The following is a 17,999-nucleotide window of genomic DNA, read 5'->3' on the forward strand; positions in this document are numbered from 1 at the left end:
CACTTCACATGTATCACATAACATGTACATTAACATTACATGGAACTAACATCAAAACAAACACACAACAGTAAAATAAAATTGAAATAAAAATTGCTACTAAACCTAACAAAAATTGAAACATGCACAAACATTAAACATCAAAACAGGAACTGAAACAAGACAGAATTTTAACATGCAATAAACTGAAATTGAAGCAGGAATTGAAATTGAAAATTAAATTTAAATCTACAAATACAAAACAGGGAAGAAAAATCTACCCAAGAGAAACTGGCTAGTCCAGCCCTCATGGGGATACACTGGCTAGTCCAGAGATAATCCATTACACCCACCACAGTCCCCTTTTTATACCCAATTACATAATTAGGGTTTACACCCTTTTCACCCAAAAATCCCCAAAACAGTAGACATTAGGGTTCTACCTAATGTGACAGAAAATCACAGTTAAATTCAATTACCTACCCTATATCACCCACTTTATCTTCTCCATGCTCTATCTCAACCTAATTAGGATTTATGTAAAAACCCCCAAATTGACAGAACTAGGGTTTGGTAAATTCTTACCCAAATTGATGTGATTTGACGAGTTTTTCTTCGACCCATTCTTCTCCTTGGTCCTCTGTTCCATTCCCATGCTTCAATTACGTCTTATAGCCTCACCTAGTTTATTGATTTATCACCTAGGGTTTCAGTGGTGAAAAATCAATAAGTTAGATGGCTATAGAGGTAGGGGAGGTAGCTACGGCGTGTAGGTGGTGTTTGGTGGTGATTTGGTGGAGGTTAGGTGGTAGAGATGGTGGTGACAGAGGTGGAGAAGGTGGTGGTGTACGGTGGAAGGGGAAGGCTCTGCAAACAGGGTATGGTGGTGAAGGAGAGCTCGATTGTTTTGGGAAGAAGGGTGCGTTTGGGTAGCTGGTATAGGGTTTGGTGCTCCAGTGTGTGGCGGCTTCATCGATTTTTGATGTTCAGCGAGACTAAGCCGTGAGATGTGGAGCTGGTAGGTAGATCGGACGGTGATGCGGAGGCAAGCGAGGAGCGACCGTCGGATGAAGGGATACAACGAAACGAACGGTGCTAGATTAGGTTAGGTGCTGTAGTGTAAGACGGAGATATCAAACTTTGGTGAACAGCAAGGGAACAACCGTTGGATTCAACTACCATCTAATCTGAAGGCTTGGAATTTCAGCGCTGTGGTGCTTGGCAGAGACTTCAGATTTTGATGTTCTATGAAGGAGCGACCATCGGATGCTTCTGAGAACTGATCTGATGGCTGAGAACGGAGGCGTTTTTGTGTGTAGAAAATGAGGTTGTGCGCACCATTCTTCGCGGCTTCCTTGCGTGATTTCTCCCGGCTTTTCACTACTTTTCTGCTCTATTCCGCTCCGCAATTCATCCAGACTTTATTTATTACCTAAAAATGCAAAATAAAGTAAGAAAAATATTTATTCTTGAAAACAATGAAAATACAGAATATGGGATAAAATGTAGAATTAATGCACAAAAGATGAGTTAAATGCCAACAAAAAGGGATAAATATATACATTATTTGGCACTCATCAAATACCCCCAAACCTGAATTTTACTTGTCCTCAAGTAAAACAAAACTAAGGAAATCCTAACTATACCACTGTCGCTGGTCTCTCGAATGCATTTAGCGTATGCACTAAGCCTTTTAAACCACTAAGTGTCCCTAGTGGACGAGTTGAAGTCTCGTGAAGGTTTGCTTAGAACGTACCTACAAAGTTCTAGGTCAAAATATAAGCTCATATTCCATCAAATGTGACATGTGCAAAACAGTTTAAGCTCACAGCAAAATGGAGATGTCAATCTAGCTATCAAAGGCACAATCCTAGCACTGATAAAAAAAAGACATGTGAAGAGTGTAAAGTGTATCTACACATGTGTAAAGAAAGATCTGAAGTTATGACTACTAATCACCAAGAGATAGTTTCTCAGGCTAAGAACTGAGGTCGAAATCTAGCTAGCTGTCCGGACTTTACGAGAATTGTGAATGAGTTGGAGGTATTTCACAATTACTCGCGTTGTACATCAATGGCATACACCCTCCTTGCTTATTACAAAAAACAACAAAATGACTCTTTACATGACTCTTATTTACATTGACTATTCTCTTTTTATTTTTGGAACAAGAGAGGATGGAAATGATAAATACTTGATTTTTTTGTATTTTTCTGATATTTATTTATTTATTTATTTTTTTCTGAATATATACATCGTTTTTTTTTTTTTTTTTTTTTTTTTTTTTTTTTTTTTTTTTTTTTTTTAACAAAGAAACACTTTTGATGCAAATACAAAAGGAAACAAAAATTACATGACACTTTGCAAGAGGTAGCCCTTTTTGATGCACCCAGTTAAATTCGATGGTTGTCTTTCTTAATGTAACCTCCACCTTCTATCCCAACCAACCAAAGAACAAGCTAGTCAAGTTTCGTTCAGTATTCTAAAGTGATTGGCAATCGTAACTTCCTATCAAACACCTTGAAGATCGAGGCCATACATGTATTGGTAGATCGTGCGCGTGCAAATTTCTTATCACTATGTGAATTGTGCTAGAATCAGGGTGCCTAAATATCTAGACTAAGACTCCTAATAAAAATACATATTTGCACAAGAGTCAACATTTCAAGGTAAATGAGCTCCATTTTTATGATTTTTTAATTTTTTAATTTTTTTGGAATTTTGATTTTTCAATTTTTTTTTGGAATTTTTCAATTTTTTCAAAAAGAAGAAGGAGTTCGTTTTCAATTATGGCAAATTATCGTGGTATCTACTCTATACCCCCAAACCTAAACTAAACATTGTCCTCAATGTTTCAAAATATGGAAAGAATTAAAATGCAACATATGGAAAGGGACATGCTGAGTAGAGTAAAAGGAGAGAGAATACCCGATTTCGGCGAAAGCAGAATTAAAACTCCGTTATTCAAGGCAAAAATCCAACATATTTCAGCCGAGATCATATTAGATTAGCAAAATATATACAAAAGGAAATTTAACTAACACATTATCTACAAGAAAATTTGGTTTTTTAATGGGATTGGACTTTTTGGAAAAAATTTGGTTTTGTTGGGAAAAAGACAAATTTTGGTTTTGATGGGAAAACGAAAAGGAAAATTTGGTTTAAAAATGGGAGCAAAGTAGAAATTTGGTTTTAAAAATTGGGAGCAAAAGATTTTTTTTTTTTTTTTTTTTTAAAAAAAAAAGAAAATAAAATTTGGTTTTTGAATGGGAGCAAGCCCACTGTTTGTTTTGTATTTGCTTTGGCTCCGCTTGGTTAAATGCCAACAAAAAGGGATAAATATATACATTATTTGGCACTCATCAATAGACCAAAACATTAAACATGAAATTAATAGAGAATAAATTAAATTTATTGCTGCCATAAAAAATCCATTCAACAGTGAGAAAACGGACAAATAAATTATGACATAATTATCACAATTAAAAACGTAATTAAGGGCAGAAAACGTTTTTGAAAAATATTTTCAAAAAACAGCAAAAAATACTGTCCAAATTAAAGAGACCTCCCAAGACCCTCAAGGCCCTCTCCCGGACTAATGTTATATATATATATATATATATGTATAATATATCTGCACAATCAATAGGGGGAGGGATTCGATCCTAAGACCTAACCCTCCGGGCCCAAAATGCTTAATCACTGGGCCAAGCTCGAATTGTTGATATAAATGTACAAAAGAATTATTTTAGATCATATATCCCAACAATCCCCCACTTATATTTTTAAAATCATTGAGCAAGATCCGTCTAGTTATGTGCATAAGCAAAGGTATCTTTCGATTTTGAACCTTTACATAATATTAAATTCTCTGAACTCTGACACAAAGTTAACACATGTCTTTGAACTCTATGGAAAGAATATATTACTTAACACACACACAACTATACTAAGAGTAAAGTCTTAAATGTCAGCACATTACGGCCATGTGCTTATCCTAGTTTCAATGAATGTTCTAGAGAACTGCCCATGTTCTCATAGAAAGCGATCACACTTTCTCATTCACATAGGTGAGTATATCAAAGGTACTCATGTAGCTTGGTACCCCACTCTATACAGAGCGATAGACTTCATTAAGAGTTTAAAAAACTCAACCTTAACCTGCTTCAGGATATCATTCCATGGGAAGGGTGCACGATTCTATCTCCATATCATTTGTGAATCGTTATTCTCTTTGAACCCATTTCTAGGTGGGTGTCCATAACAAAATGACTCAACTTCTATCTAATACTTTCATCAAAGGATCAGCTAAGTTCTCTTCCGATCTAACATGATCCACACGTACAACACTAGTTGTGAGAAACTCTCTAACTGTGTTGTGCTTTCGACGCATTTGTCGATTCTTACCATTATAAAAACAGTTCTGTACTTTTGCAATAGCCGCGGTACTATCACAATGGATCATAATAAATGGTATCGGTCTATCCCATACCGGAATTTGAAAAAGTAAGTTTCTTAACCATCCTTCTTCTTCACTAGCTGCTGCTAGTGCTATCAATTCAGACTCCATCGTAGATTGATCCAGAATTATCTGTTTCTTTGACTTCCAAAACACAGCGCCACCAGCAATATTAAACAAATATCCACAAGTGGCCTTGGAGTCATCTGAAAGAGAGTTCCAATCAGCATCGCAGTATCCTTCAAGGACTACAGGAAATCTCTTATATATAGTGTAATCCAAGGTTAACAGTTTTTTAAAGATACCACATAACCCTCTCAACTGCATTCCAGTGTTCCAAACCATGACAACTGGTAAACCTGCATAAAGCCCCCACTGCATATCAAATGTATGGTCTGGTACAATCAGTTGCATAACGAAGACTACCAATTATACTAGCATATTCAGATTATCAAATGCTATCACCAGTATTCTTAAACAGTTTAATACTAGCATCAAAAGGAGTACTCACAGGTTTGCAATCAAAATAGTTATACTTCTTTAAAATCTTTTCAATACAATGAGACTGATCCAAAGAAATACCATCATTAGTTCAAGTAATCTTAATTACCAAAATTACACTAGCTTCACCCAAATCTTTCATTTCAAAGTTAGACTTAAGCATATTCTTAGTTTATTCAACCACGGACAAGTTTGAACCAAAAATCAGCAAATCATCCACTTAAAAACAAATCATGATGCATGCATTGTTTTCAAACTTATAGTATATGCATTTGTCACTTTCATTAATTCTGAAACCATGTGAAATCATCAAGCTATCAAATTTTTCATGCCATTGCTTAGGCGCTTGTTTCAGACCATACAGTGACTTATCTAACTCACAAACTTTATGTTCTTCACCAGGAACAACAAACCTTCATGTTGTTCCATGTAAATTTCTTCTTCTAATTCACCATTCAAAAAAGCTGTTTTAACATCCATTTGATGAACAACAATATTATGCACAATAGCAACAGTGATCAAAACACGAATAAAAGTCAATCTTGTAACAGGAGAATAAGTATCAAAGAAATATACATCTTCTCTTTGTCTAAATCCCTTAGCTACCAACCTAGCTTTGTATTTGTCTACTGAACCATCGGGGTTCAACTTCCTTTAAGTACCCATTTACAACCTATTGCTTTGCAATCAAGGGGTAAATCTGCTAGGTTCCAAGTTCCGTTAAGATTATGGGAGTTCATTTCATTATCTATGACTTCTTGCCAAAAACCAGATTCAGGAGAATTAAGTGCTTCTTGAAGACTAGAAGGGTCTTCCTTTAGGGTATAGACTTCAAAGTAAGAGCCAAAATCTGTCGCAATCCTGGCTTTTTTGCTACGCCTAGGTTCAATTTCAGCGTCTCTAGTTTCTGCAGTTCTAGTTTTTTCAATTTTAAGTTCAGAACTTGTACTAGGTAGAGAACCCCCACTATTTATATATTTAAAAGGAAATCTATCTTCAAAGAAATCAGCATCAATAGATCCAATAATAACTTTATTATTAAGACCAAAAAATCTATAAGCTTTACTGTTTTGAGCATTCCCAACAAAAACATATTCATAAGCTTTACTAGCTAGCTTTGATCTTTTAGGATCAGGAATACGAACATAAGCCAAACAACCCCATACTCTAAAATATGAAACATTAGGTTTTCTGTTTTTCCAAAGTTCATAAGGTGATATTTTTGTTTTTGAATTTGTAACACGATTCAAAACATAACAAACAGTCATCAAAATTCTCCCCACCAATGAGGGGCAGCACCAGAACTCAGCAAACATGCAGTCACAATAGTAGTAAAAGTACGATTCTTTCTTTCAGCTTTTCCATTCATTTCAGGGTTATAAGGAGCAATTTTTTCATGTATAATTTCAGAAGATTCATAAATTTCACTGAATGGTTCAGAATCATATTCAGTTCCTCAATCACTACGAAATCTCTTAATTTTCCTACCAAATTGATTTTCAACTTCAGCAATAAAAACCTTAAATTTTTCAATAGCTTCACTCTTATGACTTAGCAAGTAAACATAGGTATAGTTAGAGTAATCATCAATAAAAGTCATGACATATCTTTTTCCATTTCTAGTTAATATGCCTTCATATTCACACAAATCAGAATGCACTAACTCTAAAGGCTCAGATTCTCTAACAACAGATTTATGGGAACTCTTGGTTATTTTTGCTTGACTACAAGATTCACACTTTTCAAAATCATGTATGGATAGTTTTGGAATAAGACCTTGCTTGCTCATGGTATCTACTGATCTACTGTTCACATGACAAAGTCTAGGATGCCAAACATTAAAAGTACACACCATATAAGAAGAAGATGCAATTTTATTCGTTTCAACATTAAGCTTAAATATTCCATCAACAGCATAACCTTTTCCAACAAACACTCTGTTTTTAGTAATTGTGTAAACATCAGATCCAATAGTTTGATACAACCCAGCCTTGTTGAAAAGATAGCAAGAAATAAAACTCTTTCTCATTTCTAAAATGTGGAGGACATCTTTCAGCATAATTGTCTTCCCAGAAGTAAACTTCAGTTCTACCGTACCAGAACCTTTCACAATAGTGGTATGGGAGTCTCCCAACAACACTTTCTTATCCTTGATTTCTGCATAGCTCTTAAATAGGGACCTATTAAAACAACAATGGCGTGAAGCACCACTTTCTATCCACCACCCATTGGTTCCACCAACCATGTGAATCTATGGATCAGAAACCACGGCAGTTATAATGCTTTCAACAGCATTAGCTTGTGCGTTATTCTTTCCTTTGTTATTCCTGCAATCCCTAGCCATGTGGTTTGGTTTACCGCATGCATAACAAAGGAACTCAGAATAAGAATTCTGAAATTTCCTTGATGGGTATGGGTTCTTGCTTTGATTAGGTTTTCTTTTCTTTTGGTTCTGGTCAGGTTTCATTGGTTTTTTCTTAGGTTTCAAACTCGGTTGAGGCTGATTCTTATTGTTGGAAACGATAAGAATCTCTTCCTTTATGTCTTGTTTCCTTGCTTCCTCTTCAACCCTGATCTTAACAATCAAACTTTCAAGAGAAAATTCCATAGTTTTATGATGCAAAGCATTACGGAAATCTTTCCAGGATGGGGGTAATTTATCAATCAATACTGATACTTGAAATTGTTCACCAGTTTTCATACCTTCCGTTATAATTTCATGATCTATTTCTGAAGTTCATGAGCCTAAGCAATGACAGATTTATCATCCACCATTTGATATCTCAGGTAGCGGCTTACAACATATTTCTTCGATCTGGCTTCTTCAGTATCATATTTCTTCTGTAAGGCATCCCACACATCTTTAACAGTATCAAATGTGGAGTAATATTCGTATAAATCGTCAGACAAAACATTCAAAATATAATTTTTGCAATCAAAGTCATTATCAATCCATTTTACATATGCTTTTTGTTTTTCTTCAGCAGTTTGGGTCTCAATAGGTTCTTCAGTTGGTTGAGGAGTTGCAGTTGTTGCGACTGGAGTTGCTTTTTTCGCAGCTTTTGCATCTTGTGGATTAGCTGGTTTGATTGAGGTCACCATCATGTGAAACTTCATCAGTTTGAGATAGAAAAACAACTTTAGCTTTCATCTTCTAAAATGAAGTCCTTCACACTTGAACGGCTTGTTGATATCAGCAACGGTTTTCTTTTCAGATTCCATGGAAGAAAGATCGGTCTTAAAATTATTAGAACAGTCACCGATTTCACACCTGCAAAACAAGGATTAAAAACAAAAACAAGTTATCGGATGAGACACGACCAGGTCGCTCTCTTTAAGACGTTTTGTGGCTCTGCCTTGAGTTTTGTGCAAGCAGTTCTTTCTTCGTCAGAACGCCCAGGATAAAACAGCCAAGATAAAAACTCTCTTCAATCTCTCACGCACAAAATAAGATATTGATCACCTTCACTCTTTCTAATCTTGCTCATAAAACTGGTCTCTTGATTCTCAGAAAAATCAATGGTAAAAACTTGTATTTTTCTGTTCTCAAAAACTGCCTTATATAGCCCAAAACATTAAACACGAAAGTAATAGAGAATAAATTAAATTTATTGCTGCCATAAAAATTCTATTCAACAGTCAGAAAACGGGAAAATAAATTATGCCATAATTATCACAATTAAAAACGTAATTAAGGGCAAAAACGTTTTTGAAAAATATTTTCAAAAAACAACAAAAAATACTTTCCAAATTCAAGAGACCTCCCAAGGCCCGCTCCCAGACTAATGTCATATATCCTACCTCCGTCCCTAATTAGATGACCTATACCATAAATAAGTGGATTTATAGATTAGTATTATTATAAAAAATATGTAAAATTTGATAGCCATATTTATATTCATTAGGTAGGTGTTTTAAAATGCTTTCCAACGATACAAAGATTACGAAAATCCATTGTATAGTTTGAGAGATAAATCATTTCTAAATTTACTAGAAAATTTTAACTAGGTCATCTAATTAGGGACGGAGGGAGTATATATATATATATATATATATATATATATATGCACAATCAGTAAGGGGAGGGATTCAATCCTGAGACCTAACCCTTCGGGCCCAAAATGCTTAACCACTGGGCCAAGCTCGAATTGTTGATATAAATGTACAAAAGAATTATTTTAGAACATATATCCCAACAATCCCCCACTTATATTTTTAAAATCATTGAGCAAGATCCGTATAGTTATGTGCATAAGCAAAGGTATCTTTCGATTTTGAACCTTTACATAATATTAAATTCTCTGAACTCTGACACAGAGTGAACACATGTCTTTGAACTCTATGGAAAGAAAATATTACTTAACACACACACAACTATACTAAGAGTAAAGTATTAAATGCCAGCACATTACGGCCATGTGCTTATCCCAGTTTCAATGAATGTTCTAGAGAACTGCCAATGTTCTCATAGAAAGCGGCCATAATTTCTCATTCACATAGGTGAGTCTATCAAAGGTACTCCTGTAGCTTGGTACTCCACTCTATATGGAGTTATAGACTTAATTAAGAGTTTTAAAAAATCAATCTTAACCCGCTTCAGGATATCATGCCATGGGAAGGGTGCATGATTCTATCTCCATATCATTTATGAATCATTATTCCCTTTGAACCTATTTCTAGGTGGGTATCCATCACAAAATGACTCAACTTCTAGTGGGAAAAAGTCTCATGCCTTTAGAGGTATATAATACCTTTTCCCTAGCTAATCCTTTCGTCAAAGAATCAACTAAGTTCTCTTCCGATCTAACATGATCCACACGTACAACACTAGTTGTGAGAAACTCTCTAATTGTGTTGTTCTTTCGACGCATTTATCGATTCTTACCGTTATAAAAACAGTTCTGTACTTTTGCAATAGTCGCAGTACTATCACAATGGATCATAAAAGCTGGTATCCGTCTATCCCATACAAGAATTTGAGAAAGAAAGTTTCTTAACCATCTTGCTTCTTCAGTAGCTGCTTCTAGTGCTATCAATTCATACTCCATTGTAGATTGAGCCAGAATTGTCTGTTCCTTTCACTTCCAAGACACACCACCACCAGCAATATTAAACAAATATCCACCACTGGCCTTGGAGTCATCTGAAAGAGAGTTACAATCAGCATCGCAGTATCCTTCAAGGACTACAGGAAATCTCTTATAGTGTAATCATAGGTCAACAGTTTTTTTAAGATACCGCATAACCCTCTCAACTGCATTCCAGTGTTCCAAACCAGGACAACTAGAAAACCTGCATAAAAACCCCACTGCATATGCAATGTATGGTCTGGTACAATCAGTTGCATAACGAAGACTATCAATTATACTAGCATATCATATCATCTAATGCTATCACCAATATTCTTAAACAGTTTAACACTAGCATCAAAAGGAGTACTCACAGGTTTGCAATCAAAATATTTATACTTCCTTAAAATCTTTTCAATATAATGAGACTGATCCAAAGAAATACCATCATTAGTTCTAGTAATCTTAATTTCCAGAATTACACTAGCTTCACCCAAATCTTTCATTTCAAAGTTAGACTTAAGCATATTCGTAGTTTCTTCAACCACGGCCAAGTTTGAACCAAAAATCAGCAAATCATCCACATACAAACAAATCATGATGCATGCATTGTTTTCAAATTTATAGTATATGCATTTGCCACTTTCATTAATTCTGAAACCATGTGAAATCATAAGGTTATCAAATTTTTCATGCCATCGCTTAGGAGCTTGTTTCAGACCATACAATGACTTATCTAACTCACACACTTTATGTTCTTGACCAGGAACAACAAAACCTTCAGGTTGTTCCATGTAAATTTCTTCTTCTAATTCACCATTCAAAAAAGTTGTTTTAACATCCATTTGATGAACAACAAGATTATGCACGGCAGCAACAGCAATCAAAACACGAATAAAAGTCAATGTTGTAACAGGAGAATAAGTATCAAAGAAATCTACATCTTCTCTTTGTCTAAATCCTTTATCAAAGAAATCTACATCTTCTCTTTGTCTAAATCCTTTATCTAATTCATGAAAAAAAATCCTTTAGCTACCAACCTATCTTTATATTTTTCTACTGAACCATCAGAGTTCAACTTCCTTTTAAGTACCCATTTACAACCTACTGCTTTGCAACCAAGGGGTAAATCTTCTAGGTGCCAAGTTCCGTTAAGATTATGGGAGTTCATTTCATTATCTATGGATTCTTGCCAAAAACCAGATTCAGGAGAATTAAGTGCTTCTTGAAGACCAGAAGGGTCTTCCTCTAGGGTATAGACTTCAAAGTCAGAGCCAAAATCTGTCGCGATCCTGGCCCTTTTGCTACGCCTAGGTTCAATTTCAGCGTCTCTAGTTTCTGCAGTTCTAGTTTTTTCTATTTTAAGTTCAGAACTTGTACTAGGTAGAGAACCCCCACTATTTCTAGATTTAAAAGGAAATCTATCTTCAAAAAAATCAGCATCAATAGATCCAATAATAACTTTATTATTAAGACCAAAAAATCTATAAGCTTTACTGTTTTGAGCATACCCAACAAAAACACATTCATAAGATTTACTAGCTAGATTTGATCTTTTAGGATCAGGAATACGAACATAAGCCAAACAACCCCATACTCTAAAATATGAAACATTAGGTTTTCTGTTTTTCCAAAGTCCATAAGGTGATATTTTTATTTTTTAATTTGTAACACAATTCAAAACATAACAAACAGTCATCAAAATTTCTCCCCACCAATGAGGGGCAGCACCAGAACTCAGCAGACATGCAGTCACAAGAGTAGTAAAAGTACGATTCTTTCTTTCAGCTTTTCCATTCATTTCAGGGTTATAAGGAGCAGTTTTTTCATGTATAATTCCAGAAGATTCATAAATTTCAGCGAATGGTTTAGAATTATATTTAGTTCCTCTATCACTACGAAATCTCTTAATTTTCCTACCAAATTGATTTTCAACTTCAGCAATAAAAACCTTAAATTTTTCAATAACTACATTCTTATGACTTAGCAAGTAAACATAGGTATAATTAGAGTAATCATCAATAAAAGTCATAACATATCTTTTTCCATTTCTAGTTAATATGCCTTCATATTCACACAAATCATAATGCACTAACTCTAAAGGCTCAGATTCTCTAACAACAGATTTATGGGAACTCTTGGTTATTTTTGCTTGACTACAAGATTCACACTTTTCAAAATCATGCATGGATAGTTTTGGAATAAGACCTTGCTTGCTCATGGTATCTACTGATCTACTGTTCACATGACAAAGTCTAGCATGCCAAACATTAAAAGTACACACCATATAAGAAGAAGATGCAATTTTATTCATTTCAACATTAAGCTTAAACATTCCATCAGCAGCATAACCTTTTCCTACGAACACTCTGTTTTTAGTAATTGTGTAAACATCAGATCCAAGAGTTTGATACAACCCAGCCTTGTTGATAAGATAGCCGGAAACAAGATTCTTTCTCATTTATGGAGTGTGGAGGACATCTTTCAGCATAATTTTCCTCCCAGAAGTAAACTTCAGTTCTACCGTACCAGAACCTTTCACAATAGTGGTATGGGAGTCTCCCAACAACACTTTCTTATCCTTGATTTCTACATAGCTCTTAAATAGGGACCTATCAAAATAACAATGACGCGAAGCACCACTGTCTATCCACCACCCATCGGTTCCACCAACCATGTGAATCTATGGATCAGAAACCATGGAAATTATAACGCTTTTAGCAGCATTAACTTGTGCGTTATTCTTTCCTTTGTTAATCCTGCAATCCCTAGCCATATGGTTTGGTTTACCGCATTCATAACAAAGGAACTTAGAATAAGAATTCTGAAATTTCCTTGATGGGTTCTTGTTTTGATTAGGTTTTCCTTTCTTTTGGTTCTGATCAGGTTTCATTGGTTTTTTCTTAGGTTTCAAACTCGGTTGAGTCTGATTCTTATTGTTGGAAACGATAAGAATCTCTTCCTTTCTGTCTTGTTTCCGTGCTTCCTCTTAAACCCCAAGCTTAACAATCATACTTTCAAGAGAAAATTCCTTAGTTTTATGACGCAAAGCTTTACGGAAATCTTTCCAGGATGGGAGTAATTTATCAATCAATACAGATACATGAAATTGTTCATCAGTTTTCATACCTTCCGTCATAATTTCATGAGCTATTTTCTGAAGTTCATGAGCCCGAGCAACGACTGATTATTCATCCACCATTTGATATCTCAGGTAGCGGCTTACAACATATTTCTTCGATCCGGCTTCTTCAGTATCATATTTCTTCTGTAAGGCATCCCACACATCTTTAGCAGTATCAAATGTGGAGTAATATTCGTATAAATTGTCAGACAAAACATTCAAAATATAGTTTTTGAAATCAAAGTCATTATCAATCCATTTTTCATAGGCTTTTTGTTTTTCTTCAGCAGTTTGGGTCTCAACAGGTTCTTCAGTTGGTTGAGGAGTTGCAGTTGTTGCGGCTGGAGTTGCTTTTTTCGCAGCTTCTGCATCTTGTGGATTAGCAGGTTTGATTGAGGTCACCATCATGTGCAACTTCACCAGTTTGAGATAGAAAAACAACTTTAGCTTCCATCTTCTAAAATGAAGTCCTTCAAACTTGAACGGCTTGTTGATATCAGCAACGATTTTCTTTTCAGATTCCATGGCAGAAAGATCCGTCTTAAAATTGTTGGAACAGTCACCGATTTCACACCTGCAAAACAAGGATTAAACACATAAACAAGTTATCGGCTGAGTCACGACCAGGTCGCTCTCTTTAAGACGTTTCGTGGCTCTGCCTTGAGTTTTGTGCAAGCATTTCTTTCTTCGTCAAAACGCCCCCATGATAAAACAGCCGAGATAAAAACTCTCTTCAATCCCTCACACACATAATAAGAGATTGATCACTTTCACTCTTTCTAATCTTACTCAGAAAACAAGTCTCTTGATTCTTAGAAAAAATAATGGTAAAAACTTGTATTTTTCTGTTCTCAAAAACTGCCTTATATAGCCCAAAACATTAAACACGAAATTAATAGAGAATAAATTAAATTTAGTGCTGCCATAAAAATTCCATTCAACAGTCAGAAAACGAGCAAATAAATTATGCCATAATTATCATAATTAAAAACGTAATATTAGTCCGGAGCGGGGCCTCGGGGGTCTTGGGAGGTCTCTTGAATTTGGAAAGTATTTTTTACTGTTTTTTGAAAATATTTTTCAAAAATGTTTTTGCCCTTAATTACACAGTCAGTCCTGAGACCTAACCCTCAGGACCCGAAATGCTTACCACTGGGCCAAGCTCGAATTGTTGATATAAATGTACAAAAAAAATTATTTTAGAACATATATCCCAACAATCTTTGTTTGCTCCCGACCAGTCTGGTTTCCATTGGGATTTATATAGGTTATATGATATGGAGATTTGTGAACTTACTTCTCTTCTTCAAATTAGAGATTTGTGAACCCACTTGAGGTCCTATAATCGGGGTTTAAGAACTGAATATAAATGGTTCTTCGATAGGCAAGGCTTGATTGCAATGCTCGTTGCTTGAGCGGCTGAGTACTTGTTGGAATGTGTGGCTTGAGCGTAATGCTCGTTGCTTCAATGGGAGAACTGTGGATGCTGATGCAAAAGTCAACTCTTTCATTGGGCCTCCAGTAGCACTTTCTTATGTTCATTTTTATCTCTAGCCTCTAGGATGTTCATAAACTGGAAAAACTTGGTGTTTGATCTTCCTTGTGGATTTTTCTGGTCTGTGAGAATTATATTGTCATTTCCATCGAACTCTTGTCATTCTTCATAATTCAAATGTGTAGAAAATACGTCATTTACAGGCGTGCCATGTGGCCATATAACGTAATTTATCCTGCCTCCGGCACCTTAGAAGCCTAAAAAACCTTTTTTCTCTCTATTTACTACAAATAAACAAATTAATGTATGTCAAGTCTGTATAAAAAAAAAACAAGCTTGTCAAGCCCCTCGTATACTAGATTCCTAGTTCCTCCATTGAGCGTGTTTGGGATCGTTGATTTTCTTAGTGATTTGTATAGTGATTAGGATGCGTACCTAGGGATATCAAAGTACATCATTCAAAATGTCTGTGCACCCTATCACGGTTCGTTATAGTTTGATTATGTAACCTCTAAAAACAAATCAAAGGATTGAAATAGTCCCGTGAAAGTTGTTTTGACGGTCATGCTCATGTTATGTGACCATACACTTCAATTAAGTAAACAGTTTCTCATGTTTGGTATAGCATTTTCAACTGTCGCGAAAAGATAGCAAAATTTCCAAGTAAAAGCACATTTAAACAAAAACTAAAGAAGAAACAAAATCTGACTGAAACCAAAGGTTCTTTAAACAAAAACTTCTTCCAATTTAAACGCATCCTCATTTGATGGACCATGAAACAGGGCCCGGATCGCACATCCAGCCAAAATAGTCTTTCAAATCCATTCTGCACCTCTAGGGCTGCACAGGAACCGTCCCGTCCCATGGAACCGTACCGGTACCGTCCCGGAACCGTGATCATACGGGACAGGTACAAGTACCAAAAACTGGTACCGTGCCTAGAGTAGGTACAAGTAACGGTTCTAGGCTATTCCCGTCCCGTCCCGTCCCGTAGTACCGAGGATCTGTATCCGTTGATTTTAGGATTAAATCCTGGCCGTTGATATTAGGGGTTATACCCTTTTCTTAGTCTCCATCGTATTCTCGGACATTCTCCTTGTTTCCTTCTCCTTCTTCCTTCTTCCCTTTCTCGTTTTTCAGTTTCCTCTCAGAGAAGAGAAGATGCCAAACTTTTAGTTTTGATTTCATTTCCATCATCATCATCTGTATAAGACTTCAGTATCCATTTACGTAAATGGATCTGCTCTAAAGAACTGTTTTTCTTTTGTATCAACAAAGAGGTGAAGAATCTGAAGATCGTTTAATCCTCTTTGTTCTTTGGTCTTTGTGTATATTTTTTTTGGGGTTTATGTACTCTGAAGAATAAGGTTCATGTTCTAATAGATTTCGTTTTGAATAATACTGCAGTTGGAAGTAGAGAACGGAGATTTGAGGTCATCTGTCAGTGATAATTCTTCAGTTGCTACTGAAAATCGAGGTAAGGTCATCTTTAATCTCTAGTTTTATGTTTTGGATTCACTTTTGGTTTTTATTTATTTTCGATTTTGATTTTGATTTTGTATGGAACTAAGAAATCATGATAAGCTTCAGTTATGTTTGGGTATGAATGAATTGAATTTTTTGTGAGAAACATATCTCAATTTCAGGCATTTCCATAAGTAAGTCCTTGTTATAATCTAAGGATGTGTAATTTCTTTTGAAATTGAAAGAATGATATACAACATGGTTATGTGAAATTGCTTTTGAAATCCAGATTAGCTTTCTGTAATTCCTTTGAATTTGTGGTGCTAACCAATAGTTTCTTTGAAGAAGACGGTGAGTTTCATTTCAAACCCTAGTTTCATTTACCTAATTTTACTTGTTTATCTCATCTCTCTTTTCTTCTCTAAGTGAGTTGTTGTGATTGTCACAGAATCCCGGCGCCAATTTCCTTCTAGTCGGAGTCTGATCGTGAATTTTCTACTCTATTAGGTATGTTAATATGTTATCTCGTTATTGTTCTTTACTGTAGTCTTGTTACTGTTTTTTCTTTTTCTGATTTTTTTAGTTTAATTTGTTCTAAATTGGTTGATTAATCAGTTAGGAAGAGAAATCTAGGTTACGAGTGAACCTAATTTATAGTGGATTGTTCGTAATTATGATATTTATTAAGTATTTGTGATGATTTTAGGTTTATTTACGGTCTATTGGTCATCTTTGGTTTGATCTCTTGTTGTGGAAAGATTATAGTTCTGACTCATTGTGTTACTCTTATCTGCACTAAGATGCAGGTGGCCCTGGCCCTGTTTTATTTAACACTTTAACTTTTGTTTTTCATTTCAGATGGATGCAAATACAACTCAAAGTGAAGCTTCAACTGAAATTAGTTCCTCTATTCACCCTACATCTGTACCTGCACCTTCTGCTGATGCTCAGCAAGCTGCACAATCTGCTCCAACCGAAGCTAATTTAGAAGTTTAAAGATTTTTGTTAATGTATGAATTCAGGTCTTAAGTCTCTTAAAAGTTAAAGTTTTTAAGCTTAGAACTTTCAAGTATTTTTGCTTTTTTTTTTTACATAAGTAGATATGCTACGGGTAAAGAACCGGACCCGTCCCGTCCCGAGTTAAACAGGTACAGGTCCCGTCCCGTCCCGTACTGCACAGGTACAGGTACAAGGTACAAAGTACAGGTACCGGCCATAGGGAGGTACAGGTACTGAGTTAGACAAAAACCCGTACCGTCCCGTCCCATGTGCAGCCCTATGCACCTCCTAGCGGGAATAGAATATTTTTCTACAAAATATATCTTGAAACTAGGGGTGCACATACCCTATCCATACCCGTCAATCCTACCCTATCCGCCAGTTTTTTAATCGTATCCTATCCTATCCACTATTTGGCGGGTAGGGTGGCGGGTAAAGATTTTCTTAACCGCCAGTAAACGGGTAGGGTGACGGGTATAGGCCATATCCTACCCACCCTACCTAGAAGTGCACATACCCTACTCCTACCCGCCAACCCTACCCTACCCGCCAGTTTTTTAACCGTATCCTACCCTATCCATTATTTGGCGGGTAGGGTGGCGGGTAAAGATTTTCTTAACCGCCGGTAAACGGGTAGGGTGGCGGGTATAGGCCATATCCTACCCACCCTACCCGTTGTGCTGCCCTACTTGAAACTACACTTGCAGTTTTTCTACCGCCAAAGCCTTCTCGTAAACCCTGAGAGACGTCTCAAATGCTTTCCACGGTCTTCTCCGAAATAAAAAATCAATGATATAAATATAATTGAGCCTTGTGCAACCAAAATATCAACCTTGTCAACGTTTGCCACTAAGGAAATATCAAGGGCTCCGATTGATTCAACGCTATATAGTACAGTAGTTGTAGATC

General features: G+C 35.9%; 1 long non-coding RNA gene across 1 annotated transcript; it reads left to right on the forward strand.

The window, feature by feature from the left end:
• The first annotated feature begins 15,850 nt into the window (after positions 1-15,850).
• LOC113277261 lies at positions 15,851-17,070 on the forward strand. Its single transcript, XR_003324821.1, has 5 exons — positions 15,851-15,907; positions 16,035-16,104; positions 16,381-16,442; positions 16,540-16,598; positions 16,950-17,070. It is a non-coding gene; the product is annotated as an uncharacterized LOC113277261 (long non-coding RNA).
• Positions 17,071-17,999: the final 929 nt, after the last annotated feature.

This window comes from Papaver somniferum, chromosome 5 (assembly GCF_003573695.1).
Source record: "Papaver somniferum cultivar HN1 chromosome 5, ASM357369v1, whole genome shotgun sequence".
Lineage (NCBI taxonomy): Eukaryota > Viridiplantae > Streptophyta > Magnoliopsida > Ranunculales > Papaveraceae > Papaver > Papaver somniferum.